This window comes from Hyperoodon ampullatus, assembly GCF_949752795.1.
Source record: "Hyperoodon ampullatus genome assembly, chromosome: 14".
Taxonomy (NCBI): Eukaryota; Metazoa; Chordata; class Mammalia; order Artiodactyla; family Ziphiidae; genus Hyperoodon; species Hyperoodon ampullatus.
This window is the reverse complement of record NC_136927.1, coordinates 1,886,706-1,901,148: the sequence shown is the minus strand read 5'-3', so window position 1 is coordinate 1,901,148 and position 14,443 is coordinate 1,886,706. Positions and strand designations below refer to the sequence as shown.

The 14,443-nt window shown below is 46.2% G+C and overlaps 1 pseudogene across 1 annotated transcript in view; it reads right to left on the bottom strand.

Moving 5' to 3' along the window:
* Positions 1-3,737: 3,737 nt before the first annotated feature.
* Positions 3,738-14,443, bottom strand: part of LOC307062573 (kinesin-like protein KIF19) — a 28,329-nt pseudogene continuing 17,623 nt past the window's right edge. Inside the window, exon 13 of the transcript in view lies at positions 3,738-3,838. The product of the transcript in view is annotated as a kinesin-like protein KIF19 (transcript). The remainder of the gene's footprint in view (positions 3,839-14,443) is intronic.

Below are 14,443 nucleotides of genomic sequence, written 5' to 3'. Positions count from 1 at the left end.
TATTTATCCATGTTTATGTACATGTGTTTATATATGTTTATGTGTATATAAACACATATATACACATTAATGTATATGTGTGCATGTATATGTATATATACATGTATATATATACACACACACATACATACACTCACACACAGATTTACTTTAAAGAATTGGGGCTGGTGAGTCTAAAATTCGTCAGGCAGGCCAGCAGGCTGGAAACTCAGGCAGGAGCTGATGCCAGTCTTGAGGCAGAATTTTCTCTTCTCTGGGAAACCTGAGTTTTTGCTGGTAAGGCCTTTCAACTGACTGGATGAGGCCCAGCCACACTATCCCGGATAATCTTTACTTACCGTCAACTGATTGTAGATGTTCATCTCACCTACCAAATACCTTCACAGCAGCACCTAGATGAGCATTTCATGGAATCACTGGGTACAATGGCCTGGCCAAGCTGACACCTAAAATCGCCACCACACCATGTAACTCCATCTAGGCCCCCAGATAGTAACGCCTGGGGCTGCAGCTGCCGACATCCCTTCCCCCAAATCACGGTCCCTGGAAGCAGGTCGGATAACAGCCCCCAGTGCAGCCCAAGAGGGCGTGCTCCAGCCTTTTGCATCTTCATCCTCTGGGACCAAGAAGGGACCACTTTGTTTTTTTGTGTGTGGGTTTTGTTTTTTTCTAAATTCATATATTTTATTTATTTTTGGCTGTGTTGGGTCTTTGTTGCTGCACGCGGGCTTTCTCTAGTTGCGGCGAGTGGAGGCTACTCTTTGTTGTGGTGCGCGGGCTTCTCATTGCAGTGGCCTCTCTTGTTGTGGAGCATGGGGTCTAGGCACGCAGGCTTCAGCAGTTGTGGCACACGGGCTCAGTAGTTGTGGCTCGCGGGCTCTAGAGCACAGGCTAAGTAGTTGTGGTGCATGGGCTTAGTTGCTCTGTGGCATGTGGGATCCTTCCGGACCAGGGCTCGAACCCGTGTCCTCTGCATTGGCAGGCAGATTCCTAACCACTGCGCCACCAGGGAAGGCTGAGGGGACCACTTTGGGCGGAGCTGGCTCAGCTCCCCTAGCAAGATCCTCCTCTCCTCCCTGAAGTCCTACCAGACCCCCCGGCCGAATCAACAGCCCCCTCCGCCAGCTCCCCAGCACCCTGTTGCTATGTCTATTATCCTGCTATCATACTGGGTTGTACATAGTTGTTTGTGTCTCTTCCCAGTAGATTGACAGCTTAAGTCTTAGAGAGTATCTTGTTCATCTTTATGTCCTCAGGGCCTGGCACTGAGCTGGACACTTAAAACATTGATTTGTTATTGACTGATTGATCAACTAATTAATTCACTAATAGACTCACACTTACACGCTACAGCTCAATGTCTATACTTGGCTCTCAAGGCCATACTCTCTGCCGATGCACATTATCTCTTTAAGAAAAAGGCGTTTTTCTTACTTTCAAATGTTGGAAGACTTTTGCAGTGAGATCATGTAATCTCCAAATTGCTACAGGCAGATACAATAATGTTAAGAGGTTCTTGGTTTGGCAAATAGCCTTTAAGTGAAATAAACGCTGCCTGTTTTAGCAACATGACATCATCAGATGTTTTCTCCACTTGCCTGAAAATACACCTGCTAACATTTAACTAATGGGGTGAAATAGTAGCCAGCTTCACTGGCGTTTTCCCCAAAGTCTCCATCAAGCTCCAGTTCTGTCATTTTTCTGAAGTGAGACTATTAGATAACCAGCTATTATATAAATAGCTCATATAAATAGCCAGCTCTTCTCAGAAGACAGGAATGTGAGAAGAGCTCTTTCTCCAGAGAGGAGCCCGGAGTCTGGGCTTTCTCTGACCATGCTTCTTGTCCCTGTGCCGTGCGCCTGAGACCAGACTCAGGGAGACTGAGGGGACGCCGATGGAGAGCCGTGCAGGGCTAAAGTGGTCCCCACACGGCAGCCACTGCAGGCGCCCACAGACAGGCAGGGGGTCTCGGTAGACCCCACGCCAACACTCGTGCCCCATTTCCGCGGCCCCCTGCACCCCCCCAGTGTAGCCATAAGTCTAACTCAAAGGGGCACGGACTTCGGAGTCAGGCTCAGGTCGGGTCCTGCTCTCTGGGGATTGGGGACAATTTCTCTCGTCTCTGAGCCTCAGTTTTCACATCTATAGAATGGTCGCGATTGGCCCTGCTCCGGGGGAATAGTGTAGGAGGCCCTGGTGCACCGGCTGCCATCAGCAAGCGTTAGCAGCTCTCAGCAGCGCTGCTGTGACCGTGGCGCGCCTGGTCCCTCCCGCACCTTGAGGGCCTTGGTTTTCCGCTGCTCGGCCAGAAGCATGTGGGCCTCCCCTCTGGCCAGGGCCACCTTGTGTGGCTCCGCAGCCCTGCCCGAGTCCCCATCCCCGTCGGCCTCCACCGGCTCCTTGTCCCTCTCAGGGGGCCTGTCCCTGTGCGCGAGGTGGTGGGTCTTCTCCCACTCCCAGCTGCAGCCACAACAGAGGGGTTAGGGGTCAGAGCGCAGGCCACGCCAGGGGAGCCTGGGGAGCCCTGGCATCCTCCTGTCTCAGAGTCCCTATCGGTCCCAGCTCGTCTACTGGCAGGCGTGGGCGTGAAAACGGGGCAGAATTGGGTCTGCTATCTGATGCCTTCTATGCTTATGAAGAACAAGAGGTCATGAGCAAAACTGGAAGGAAGTAAAGAATTGGTAAACATTTGTGGCAGGATGGCCAAGTGACAAAGTGCCTGCCCTGCCTCCAATCCCAGACCCACCCAGGACCGTCTGGGTGACGTGGGCCGCCTGCCGTGTAAACGCTCCTTGGTCCCCTCAGCTGTAAACCTTGGAGACAGCAGCACAGCCGGGGCTCCATGAGGACGGGCTGGGAGGACCCAGCTCAGGACAGCACCTCCAAAGGTGCATGCAGGGCACCCAACCAAACCTAAACTATAACGAGGGTCATGTGGAAACTGCAAGGAAGGAGGACCCAGAGGGAGCGAGGGCTGGGAGCAGCGGATGGGATGGAGGGAGCACTTCCTTTATTAGAATTCCTCTAGTGCGGTGCCCTGCTGTTTGCGTGATTAAGAAAATAAGCAGGAAGGAAGGGGGCGGGGGAGAAATGGGGGAGGACTGGCGAAGAAATGGACTCAAGTCACAGCGCTGCGGCCTGTAAGCGGAGAGGACACGTGTCCTAGGTTGTCCACTGGCATCCCAGCATGGTTGTTAACAGCGCCCCCTCACCCTGTGGTGCTCCTGGTCTGGTTGACAAAGCGCACGGCCAGCTCCTCTGCAGGCAGTCAGTCACTCACAGTAGGTGTGAACCGCAAGTGCGCATGGAATGGTAGAAAGACCCTGGCCGAGTGGATGCACAACCTCGGGCAAACCCACATCCCCTCTGACCTCAACATCCTCGCTGTAAAATGGGGTTGACCCTAACCTGCCAGGGCTGGCCCTGGACTCCACCTGTAGAAGGAGGTCGAAGGGGCCTGGGAGCCTCTCCCACTGGCCCAGATTAGCCACAGGCCAGGAGAGCAGGGCAGTGAGGGTGCCCTCGGCTGAAGTCCCCTTGGGGACCCACCGGCAGTAGAGGGAGGCTGGACAGTAGCAGAAAAAGGAGCTCCCCACCCCCAGGGTCCCCAGGTCCTGCTGGCCTCCCCGGCCCATCCCTGGGAGGGTGGGCGCACTCACTCTGCCATGCTCAGCAGGTAGTGGGACACGTCCACGTGCAGCTCGATGCTGGTGGTCTCCAGCTCCACCAGGCTGCGTCACATCTCCAGCTGCTCCTTGAAGCCCCCGATGAGCTGCGCCCAGATCTCGTTCATCTGCAGGCGGCTGTCCTCCTCTGTGTCAGGCGGAGGGATGGCGGCTGGGGGCAGGAAGAGAGCAAGCTGTACCGGGAGCAGTGCCACCTAGGCCAGGGTTCAATCCATGCTTGCCTGGCCGCACAGGATCGGGCCCAAGGACAGGCTTTATATACAGTGTATGGATGGGTGGGTAATGGATGGAGGATGGATGGATGGGTGGGTAATGGATGGATGGATGGATGGATGGATGGGTGGGTGGATGGCTGGATGGGCAGGTGAATGGATGGATGAATGGGTGTGGATGATGGATGGAGGGATGGGTGGGTGGGTGGATGGATGGATGGGTGGGTGGATGGATGGATGGATGTGTGGATGGATGGATGAATGGGTGGATGATGGATGGATGGATGGGTGGATGGATGGATGGATGGATGGATGAGTGAGTGGGTGGGTGGGTGGATGGATGGGTGGGCAGATGAATGGATGGATGGATGGATGGATGGATGGATGAGTGAGTGGGTGGGTGGGTGGGTGGATGGGTGGGTGGATGGATGAGTGAGTGGCTGGATGGATGAGTGGGTGGATGGGTGGATGGATGGGTGGGTGGATGGGTGGATGGCTGGGTGGATGGATGGCTGGATGGGCAGGTGAATGGATGGGTGAATGGGTGGATGATAGATGGATGGATGGGTGGATGTGTGGATACTTGGATGGTTAATTTAGAGGGATTCAGACTCTCTGTTTGCCTGTTTTGGGGTTGGGTTGCATGGATTTTAGTCTCAGGAATCCAAGGAGGAATGGGGCTGGGCTATTAGCTGTCTCAGCTCTGACCTCACTTCCTCAGGGGAGCCTTCCTAGACTCTCAATCTGGGTCCATCTGCCACTTGCTCTGGAAACATCCTACCTTCACCTTGGCAGTCTTCTTCATATCGATAACTTGGTAACATTTCGTGGTAAATGTTCAACACCTGACTTTCCTGCTGGAATATAAGTTCCACGAATATATGTCTTTTTGTTTCCCGTGATCAGTTCCCACCTAACAGCTATCCAGTGATTAATCGATGGTTTTCCCTGCCTGTCCCAGTAGATATCTCCACTCTGGTCACATGCAGCTGGTTCCCCTGACTTTGAGGGCAGTGGTCAAGGGATTCCTTTTCCCTAAACATCAAGCCATCTGGGATTGGTTAAATAAATTATGATGCATCCAGATGACCAAATGATTGCAGTCATTAAAAAAAGCTTTTGGGGAACACATGATATCCTAGGAAGTGCTCATAAAGGAATGATCCTGGCAGAGCCATGGACACAAGCTGCCCACTGCTGCCCTAGGCTTGCCATAGCAGGACCCAAGGGAAGCCCCTCATGCCCTCAGGGCTCACCATGAGACTCTCATCCCCTCCATGATGCTGCCCACCTCCTCAACCACCAAGGCCAGTCCCAATAATTAATAGGCCAGCAGGATGAGAGCCATTATGGCATGCATCCCTGTTGACCCCTGACCCCAAAGAAGCCCAAGCTTCCTGGTCATCACCTAGCTTTCTAGATGCTCTACAACGCCATCTTCCACCCCCACCAGCCCCTGAAGCCCTCTGCTGGCCCCATGGGACTCAGTGTGTCATCACCAACAACCACTCTTCTTTGAAATTTTCCTTCACCCTCTTGCTCCAGCAGAAACCTGAGCCCCAGATCTACCAAAGAGAAATGGGCACCCATGTGTGCAAGGAGGTTATGTGACTGGAAAGCCCCAAAGTGCCCATCAGAGGGGACAGGATAAGCAGACTCCAGTATGGACATCCTATGGAACACTCTGCAGCTGTTACAGAGATGAGGGAGCCCTGTCTATGCAGATGGACGGCCTCCAAGACACATCGATGGCCGAGAAAAACAAGTTACAGAATAACAGCTAAAGTCTGAAGTCGTTTATACAAAAACCCAGAGCCACCCCCCATACACATACACACACACCACCTACCTCTCTGGATACATTTATGTCTACAGCACTGCACAGAAAAAGATCCAAGAAGGAATACTTCAGAATGATAGCAGTGACCTCAAGGAACTAGAAAAAGAAGAACACACTAAACCCAAAGCCGGCAGAAGGAAGGTGATAGATAACAAAGATGAGAACAGAAATCCATGAAAACAACGGAAAAGATCAATACAATTAAGATCAACAAAATTAAGGGCTGGTTTTTTGAAAAGAGAAACAAAATTGACAAACCTTTAGCTAGACTTACTAAGAAAAAAAAAAGAAAATGCAAATAAATAAAATTATAAATGACAGAGTAAGACGCGGAGATCACCTTCCTCCCCACAGATACACCAGAAATACAGCTACATGTGGAACAACTCCTACAGAACACCTACTGAACGCTGGCAGAAGACCTCAGACCTCCCAAAAGGCAAGAAACTCCCCACGTACCTGGGTAGGGCAAAGCGGAGAGATTCCCGCACAGAGGATCGGTGCCGACTGGCACTCACCAGCCCGAGAGGCTTGTCTGCTCGCCCACCGGGGCGGGTGGGGCTGGGAGCTGAGGCTCCGGCTTCGGTCAGAGCGCAGGGAGAGGACTGGGGCTGGCGGCAAGAACTCAGCCTGAAGGGGGCTAATGGCCACAGCTAGCCGGGAGGGAGCCCGGGAAAACTCTGGAGCTGCCGAAGAGGCAAGAGACTTTTTCTTCCCTCTTTGTTTCCCGGTGCGCGAGGAGAGGGGATTAAGAGCGCCGCTTAAAGGAGTTCCACAGACGGGCGCGAGCCGGCTGAAAGCGCGGACCCCAGAGACGGGCGTGGGACGCTGGGGCTGCTGCTGCCGCCGCCGCCAAGGGGCCTGTGTGTGAGTGCAGGTCACTGTCCACGCCCCCCTTCCGGGGAGCCTGTGCTGCCTGCCACTGCCGGGGTCCCGGGATCCAGGGACGGCTTCCCTGGGAGAATACACGGCGCGCCTCGGGCTGGTGCAACGTCACGCCGGCCTCTGCCGCTGCAGGCTCGCCCCGCACTCCGTGCCTCTCCCTCCCCCACGGCCTGAGCGAGCCAGAGTCCCCGAAGCGGCTGCTCCTTTAACCCTGTCCTGTCTGAGCGAAGAACAGACGCCCTCCGGCGACCTACATGGAGAGGCGGGGCCAAATCCAAAGCTGAGACCCGGGAGCTGTGAGAACAAAGAAGAGAAAGGGAAATCTCTCCCAGCAGCCTCAGAAGCAGCGGATTAAAGCTCCACAATCAACTTGATGTACCCTGCATATGTGGAATACATGAATAGACAACAAATCATCCCAAATTGAGGAGCCAGGAGTCAGTGCTCTGCCTCTGAGGTGGGAGAGCCAACTTCAGGACACTGGTCCACAAGAGACCTCCCAGCTCCGCATAATATCAAATGGCGAAAATCTTCCAGAGATCTCCATCTCAACACCAGCACCCAGCTTCACTCAACGACCAGCAAGCTACAGTGCTGGACACCCTATGCCAAACAACTAGCAAGACAGGAACACAACGCCACCCATTAGCAGAGAGGCTGCCTAAAATCATAAAAAGTCCACAGACACCCCAAAACACACCACCAGACGTGGACATGCCCACCAGAAAGACAAGATCCAGCCTCATCCACCAGAACACAGGCACTAGTCCCTTCCACCAGGAAGCCTACACAACCCACTGAACCAACCTTAGCCACTGGGGACAGACACCAAAAACAACGGGAACTACGAACCTGCAGCCTGCAAAAAGGAGACCCCAAACACACTAAGATAAGCAAAATGAGAAGACAGAAAAACACACAGCAGGAGAAGGAACAAGATAAAAACCCACCAGACCTAACAAATGAAGAGGAAATAGGCAGTCTACCTGAAAAAGAATTCAGAATAATGATAGTAAAGATGATCCAAAATCTTGGAAATAGAATAGACAAAATGCAAGAAACAGTTAACAAAGACCTAGAAGAACTAAAGATGAATCAAGCAATGATTAAAAACACAATAAGTGAAATGAAAAATACTCTAGATGGGATCAATAGCAGAATAACTGAGGCAGAAGAACGGATAAGTGACGTGGAAGATAAAATAGTGGAAATAACTACTGCAGAGCAGGAGAAAGAAAAAAGAATGAAAAGAACTGAGGACAGTCTCAGAGACCTCTGGGACAACATTAAATGCACCAACATTTGAATTATAGGGGTTCCAGAAAAAGAAGAGAAAAAGAAAGGGACTGAGAAAATATTTGAAGAGATTATAGTTGAAAACTTCCCTAATATGGGAAAGGAAATAGTGAAGTCCAGGAGGCACAGAGAGTCCCATACAGGATAAATCCAAGGAGAAATACGCCAAGACACATATTAATCAAACTGTCAAAAATTAAATACAAAGAAAACATATTAAAAGCAGCAAGGGAAAAACAACAAATAACACACAAGGGAATCCCCATAAGGTTAACAGCCGACCTTTCAGCAGAAACTCTGCAAGCCAGAAGGGACTGGCAGGACATATTTAAAGTGATGAAGGAGAAAAACCTGCAACCAAGATTACCCAGCAAGGATCTCATTCAGATTTGATGGAGAAATTAAAACGTTTATAGGCAAGCAAAAGCTGAGAGAGTTCAGCACCACCAAACCAGCTTTACAACAAATGCTAAAGGAACTTCTCTAGGCAAGAAACACAACAGAAGGAAAAGACCTACAGTAACGAACCCCAAACAATTAAGAAAATGGGAATAGGAACATACATATCGATAATTACCTTAACTGTAAATGGACTAAATGCTCCCACCAAAAGACACAGATTGGCTGAATGGATACAAAAACAAGACCCATATATATGCCGTCTACAAGAGACCCACTTCAGACCTAGAGACACATACAGACTGAAAGTAAGGGGATGGAAAAAGATATTCCATGCAAATGGAAACCAAAAGAAAGCTGGAGTAGCAATTCTCATATCAGACAAAATAGACTTTAAAATAAAGACTACTAGAAGAGACACAGAAGGACACTACATAATGATCAAGGGATCGATCCAAGAAGAAGATATAACAATTGTAAATATTTATGCACCCAACATAGGAGCACCTGAATACATAAGGCAAATACTAACAGCCATAAAAGGAGAAATCGACAGTAACACATTCATAGTAGGGGACTTTAACACCCCACTTTCACCAATGGACAGATCATCCAAAATGAAAATAAATAAGGAAACACAAGCTTTAAATGATACATTAAACAAGATGGACTTAATTGATATTTATAGGACATTCCATCCAAAAACAACAGAATACACATTTTTCTCAAGTGCTCATGGAACATTCTCCAGGATAGATCATATCTTGGATCACAAATCAAGCCTTGGTAAATTTAAGAAAATTGAAATTGTATCAAGTATCTTTTCCAACCACAATGCTATGAGACTAGATATCAATTACAGGAAAAGATCTGTAAAAAATACAAACACATGGAGGCTAAACAATACACTACTTAATAATGAAGTGATCACTGAAGAAATCAAAGAGGAAATTTAAAAATACCTAGAAACAAATGACAATGGAGACACGATGACCCAAAACCTATGGGATGCAGCAAAAGCAGTTCTAAGAGGGAATTTTATAGCAATACAATCCCACCTTAAGAAACAGGAAACATCTCGAATAAACAACCTAACCTTGCACCTAAAGCAATTAGAGAAAGAAGAACAAAAACATCCCAAAGTTAGCAGAAGGAAAGAAATCATAAAAATCAGATCAGAAATAAATGAAAAAGAAATGAAGGAAACGATAGCAAAGATCAATAAAACTAAAAGCTGGTTCTTTGAGAAGATAAACAAAATTGATAAACCATTAGCCAGACTCATCAAGAAAAAAAGGGAGAAGACTCAAATCAATAGAATTTGAAATGAAAAAGGAGAAGTAACAACTGACACTGCAGAAATACAAAAGATCATGAGAGATTACTACAAGCAACTCTATGCCAATAAAATGGACAACCTGGAAGAAACAGACAAATTCTTAGAAATACACAACCTGCCAAGACTGAATCAGGAAGAAATAGAAAATATGAACAGACCAATCACAAGCACTGAAATTGAAACTGTGATTAAAAATCTTCCAACAAACAAAAGCCCAGGACCAGATGGCTTCACAGGCGAATTCTATCAAACATTTAGAGAAGAGTTAACACCTATCCTTCTCAAACTCTTCCAAAATATAGCAGAGGGAGGAACACTCCCAAACTCATTCTACGAGGCCACCATCACCTTGATACCAGAACCAGGCAAGGATGTCACAAAGAAAGAAAACTACAGGCCAATATCACTGATGAACATAGATGCAAAAATCCTCAACAAAATACTAGCAAACAGAATCCAACAGCACATTAAAAGGATCATACACCATGATCAAGTGGGGTTTATTCCAGGAATGCAAGGATTCTTCAATATATGCAAATCAATCAACGTGATACACCATATTAACAAATTGAAGGAGAAAAACCATATGATAATCTCAATAGATGCAGAGAAAGCTTTTGACAAAATTCAACACCAATTTATGATAAAAACCCTGCAGACGGTAGGCATAGAGGGAACTTTCCTCAACATAATAAAGGCCATATATGACAAACCCACAGCCAGCATCGTCCTCAATGGTGAAAAACTGAAACCATTTCCACTAAGATCAGGAACAAGACAAGGCTGCCCACTCTCACCACTCTTATTCAACCTAGTTTTGGAAGTTTTAGCCACAGCAATCAGAGAAGAAAAGGAAATAAAAGGAATCCAAATCGGAAAGAAGAAGTAAAGCTGTCACTGTTTGCAGATGACATGATACTATACATAGAGAATCCTAAAGATGCTACCAGAAAACTACTAGAGCTAATCAATGAATTTGGTAAAGTAGCAGGATACAAAATTAATGCACAGAAATCTTTGGCATTCCTATATACTAATGATGAAAAATCTGAAAGTGAAATCAAGGAAACACTCCCATTTACCATTGCAACAAAAAGAATAAAATATCTAGGAATAAACCTACCTAAGGAGACAAAAGACCTGTATGCAGAAAATTATAAGACACTGATGAAAGAAATTAAAGATGATACAAATAGATGGAGAGATATACCATGTTCTTGGATTGGAAGAATCAACATTGTGAAAATGACTCTACTACCCAAAGCAATCTACAGATTCAATGCAATCCCTATCAAACTACCACTGGCATTTTTCACAGAACTAGAACAAAAAATTTCACAATTTGTATGGAAACACAAAAGACCCTGAATAGCCAAAGCAATCTTGAGAACGAAAAATGGAGCTGGAGGAATCAGGCTCCCTGACTTCAGACTATACTACAAAGCTACAGTAATCAAGACAGTGTGGTACTGGCACAAAAACAGAAAGATAGATCAATGGAACAGGATAGAAAGCCCAGAGATAAACCCACGCACATATGGTCACCTTATCTTTGATAAAGGAGGCAGGAATGTACAGTGGAGAAAGGACAGTCTCTTCAATAAGTGGTGCTGGGAAAACGGGACATGGACATGTAAAAGTATGAGATTAGATCACTCCCTAACACCATACACAAAAATAAGCTCAAAATGGATTAAAGACCTAAATGTAAGGCCAGACACTATCAAACTCTTAGAGGAAAACATAGGCAGAACACTCTATGACATAAATCACAGCAAGATCCTTTTTGACCCACCTCCTAGAGAAATGGAAATAAGGACAAAAATAAACACATGGGACCTAATGAAACTTAAAAGCTTTTGCACAGCAAAGGAAACCATAAACAAGACCAAAAGACAACCCTTAGAATGGGAGAAAATATTTGCAAATGAAGCAACTGACAAAGGATTAATCTCCAAAATTTATAAGCAGCTCATGCAGCTCAATAACAAAAAAACAAACAACCCAATCCAAAAATGGGCAGAAGACCTAAATAGACATTTCTCCACAGAAGATATACAGACTGCCAACAAACACATGAAAGGATGCTCAACATCTTTACTCATTAGAGAAATGCAAATCAAAACTACAATGAGATATCATCTCACACCAGTCAGAATGGCCATCATCAAAAAATCTAGAAACAATAAATGCTGGAGAGGGTGTGGAAAAAAGGGAACACACTTGCACTGCTGGTGGGAATGTGAATTGGTACAGCCACTATGGAGAACAGTATGGAGGTTCCTTAAGAAACTACAAATAGAACTACCATATGACCCAGCAATCCCACTACTGGGCATATACCCTGAGAAAACCATAATTCAAAAAGAGTCATGTACCAAAATGTTCATAGCAGCCCTATTTACAATAGCCCAGAGATGGAAACAACCTAAGTGTCCATCATCGGATGAATGGATAAAGAAGATGTGGCATATATATACAATGGAATATTACTGAGCCATAAAAAGAAACGAAATTGAGCTATTTGTAATGAGGTGGATAGACCTAGAGTCTATCATACAGAGTGAAGTAAGTCAGAAAGAGAAAGACAAATACTGTATGCTGACACATATATATGGAATTTAAGGAAAAAAATGTCATGAAGAACATAGGGGTAAGACAGGAATAAAGACACAGACCTACTAGAGAATGGACTTGAGGATATGGGGAGGGGGAAGGGTAAGCTGTGACAAAGCGAAAGAGAGGCATGGACATATATACACTACCAAACGTAAGGTAGATAGCTAGCGGGAAGCAGCCGCATAGCACAGGGAGATCAGCTCGGTGCTTTGTGGCCACCTAGAGGGGTGGGATAGGGAGGGTGGGAGGGAGACGCAAAACGTAGGGGATATGGGAACATATGTATATGTATAACTGATTAAATTTGTTATAAAGCAGAAACTAACACACCATTGTTAAGAAATTATACTCCAATAAAGATGTAAAAAAAAAAAAAAAAAGAACACCAATGCTTACTCACAACCAAATTATTTCCAAAAGGTTCTAAACTTAAACATAAATCCCCAAACTATAAAACTTTTACAAGAAAATACAGGAGAAAATTCATGCAACTTTTGCATCACAAAACTTCTTAGGACACAAAAATATAAAGTACAAAAAATTTTGGTAAATTGGATCTTATCAAAATTAAAAACTTCTGATCTTCAAAAGACATTGTTAATAAAATGACAAGGAGGCAAAAAAATAAATAAATGACAGAGGAGACATTACAACTGGTACCACAGAAATACAAAGGCTCATAAGATTAGTATGATCAATTATATGCCAACAAATCAGTTAATCTAGAAGAAATGGATAAATTACTAGAAACAAACGACCTACCAAGCCTTTATCATGAAGAAACAGAAAATCTAAGCAGACCAATAATGAGTAAGCAGACCAATTAAATCAATAATCGAAGCCCTCCCAACAAAGAAAAGCACAGGGGTGAATTCCACCAAACGTTCAAAGAAGAATTAACACCAATCCTCAGACTCTTCCAAAAAATTGAAGAGAAGGGAACACTCCCAAACTCGTTTCATGAGGCCAGCATTACCCTGATACCAAAGCCAGACAAGGACACTACGAGAAAAGAAAACTACAGGTCAATATCCCTGTTGAACATAGATGAAAATATTCTCATTAAAATACTAGCAACCCAAAATCCATGGCACATTGAAAGCTCATACACCACGATCAAGTGGAATTTATCTCTGGGATGCAAGGATGGTTCCACATATGCAAATCAGTAATTGTGGTACACCATACTAATATTATGAAAGACAAAAATCATATGATCATCTCAATAATACAGGAAAAGTATTTGGCAAAATCCAACATCTTTCATGGTAAAAAATTAACAGTAATGTGTTTGTATCGCCAGAGAGCCAATAGGTGTTCAACTTTCCAACAATCTCAGCGACGTCATAAATCTCTTTTGTTTTGGGGTTTTTTTTTTTGCAGTACGCGGGTCTCTCACTGCTGTGGCCTCTCCCGTTGCAGAGCACAGGCTCCGGACGTGCAGGCTCAGCGGCCACGGCTCACGGGCCCAGCCGCTCTGCGGCATGTGGGATCTTCCCGGACCGGGGCACGAACCCGTGTTCCCTGTATCGGCAGGCGGACTCTCAACCTCTGCGCCACCAGGGAAGCCCTGTTAATATTTTTTAAGGTGTGGAAATGATACTGTAGTTATGTGTTTGTAAAGAGCCTCTATTTTTTAGGGATTATAGGCTGAAATATTTATGAATGAAATAATACGATGACTGAAATTTGCTTCAAGATAATAGGCTGAGGGAAGTGCGTGGGAAGAAAAAAGGCCAGGAAGTGGGTAACGAGGGCTCACTTTACTGTTCTTTCTCCTTCTGTGAGTACTGGAAAATCCTCATAACAAAAGTGTGAGCACTTTCTACTTCCCTCCTCTACGTGGTGTTCACAGTTGACCACTGTGGTCACTCCTGGCCTCCTCCTCAACTGCTGTCATGGTCTCCACACAAAACCCCAGCCGTGGAGAATCCCCCACCTGCCCTGTGAGTAGTTTCACTTCCAGTTCTTGAATACGCAGCTCAAGGGGGCTCCTGGCACACTGCTGTCCTGCTCAAGGTCTCCTTGGCTTCCCGTTACAGTCAGGATAAACCCAGGCCCCTGTTCAATGTCTTCCAGCCTCAGCTCCCACCATGCACCTCTCCTCAGGTGCTAGCCACGTGGGCGGCCCTCTGCCCCCTGAACTCATCAAGCCCACTCCCACCC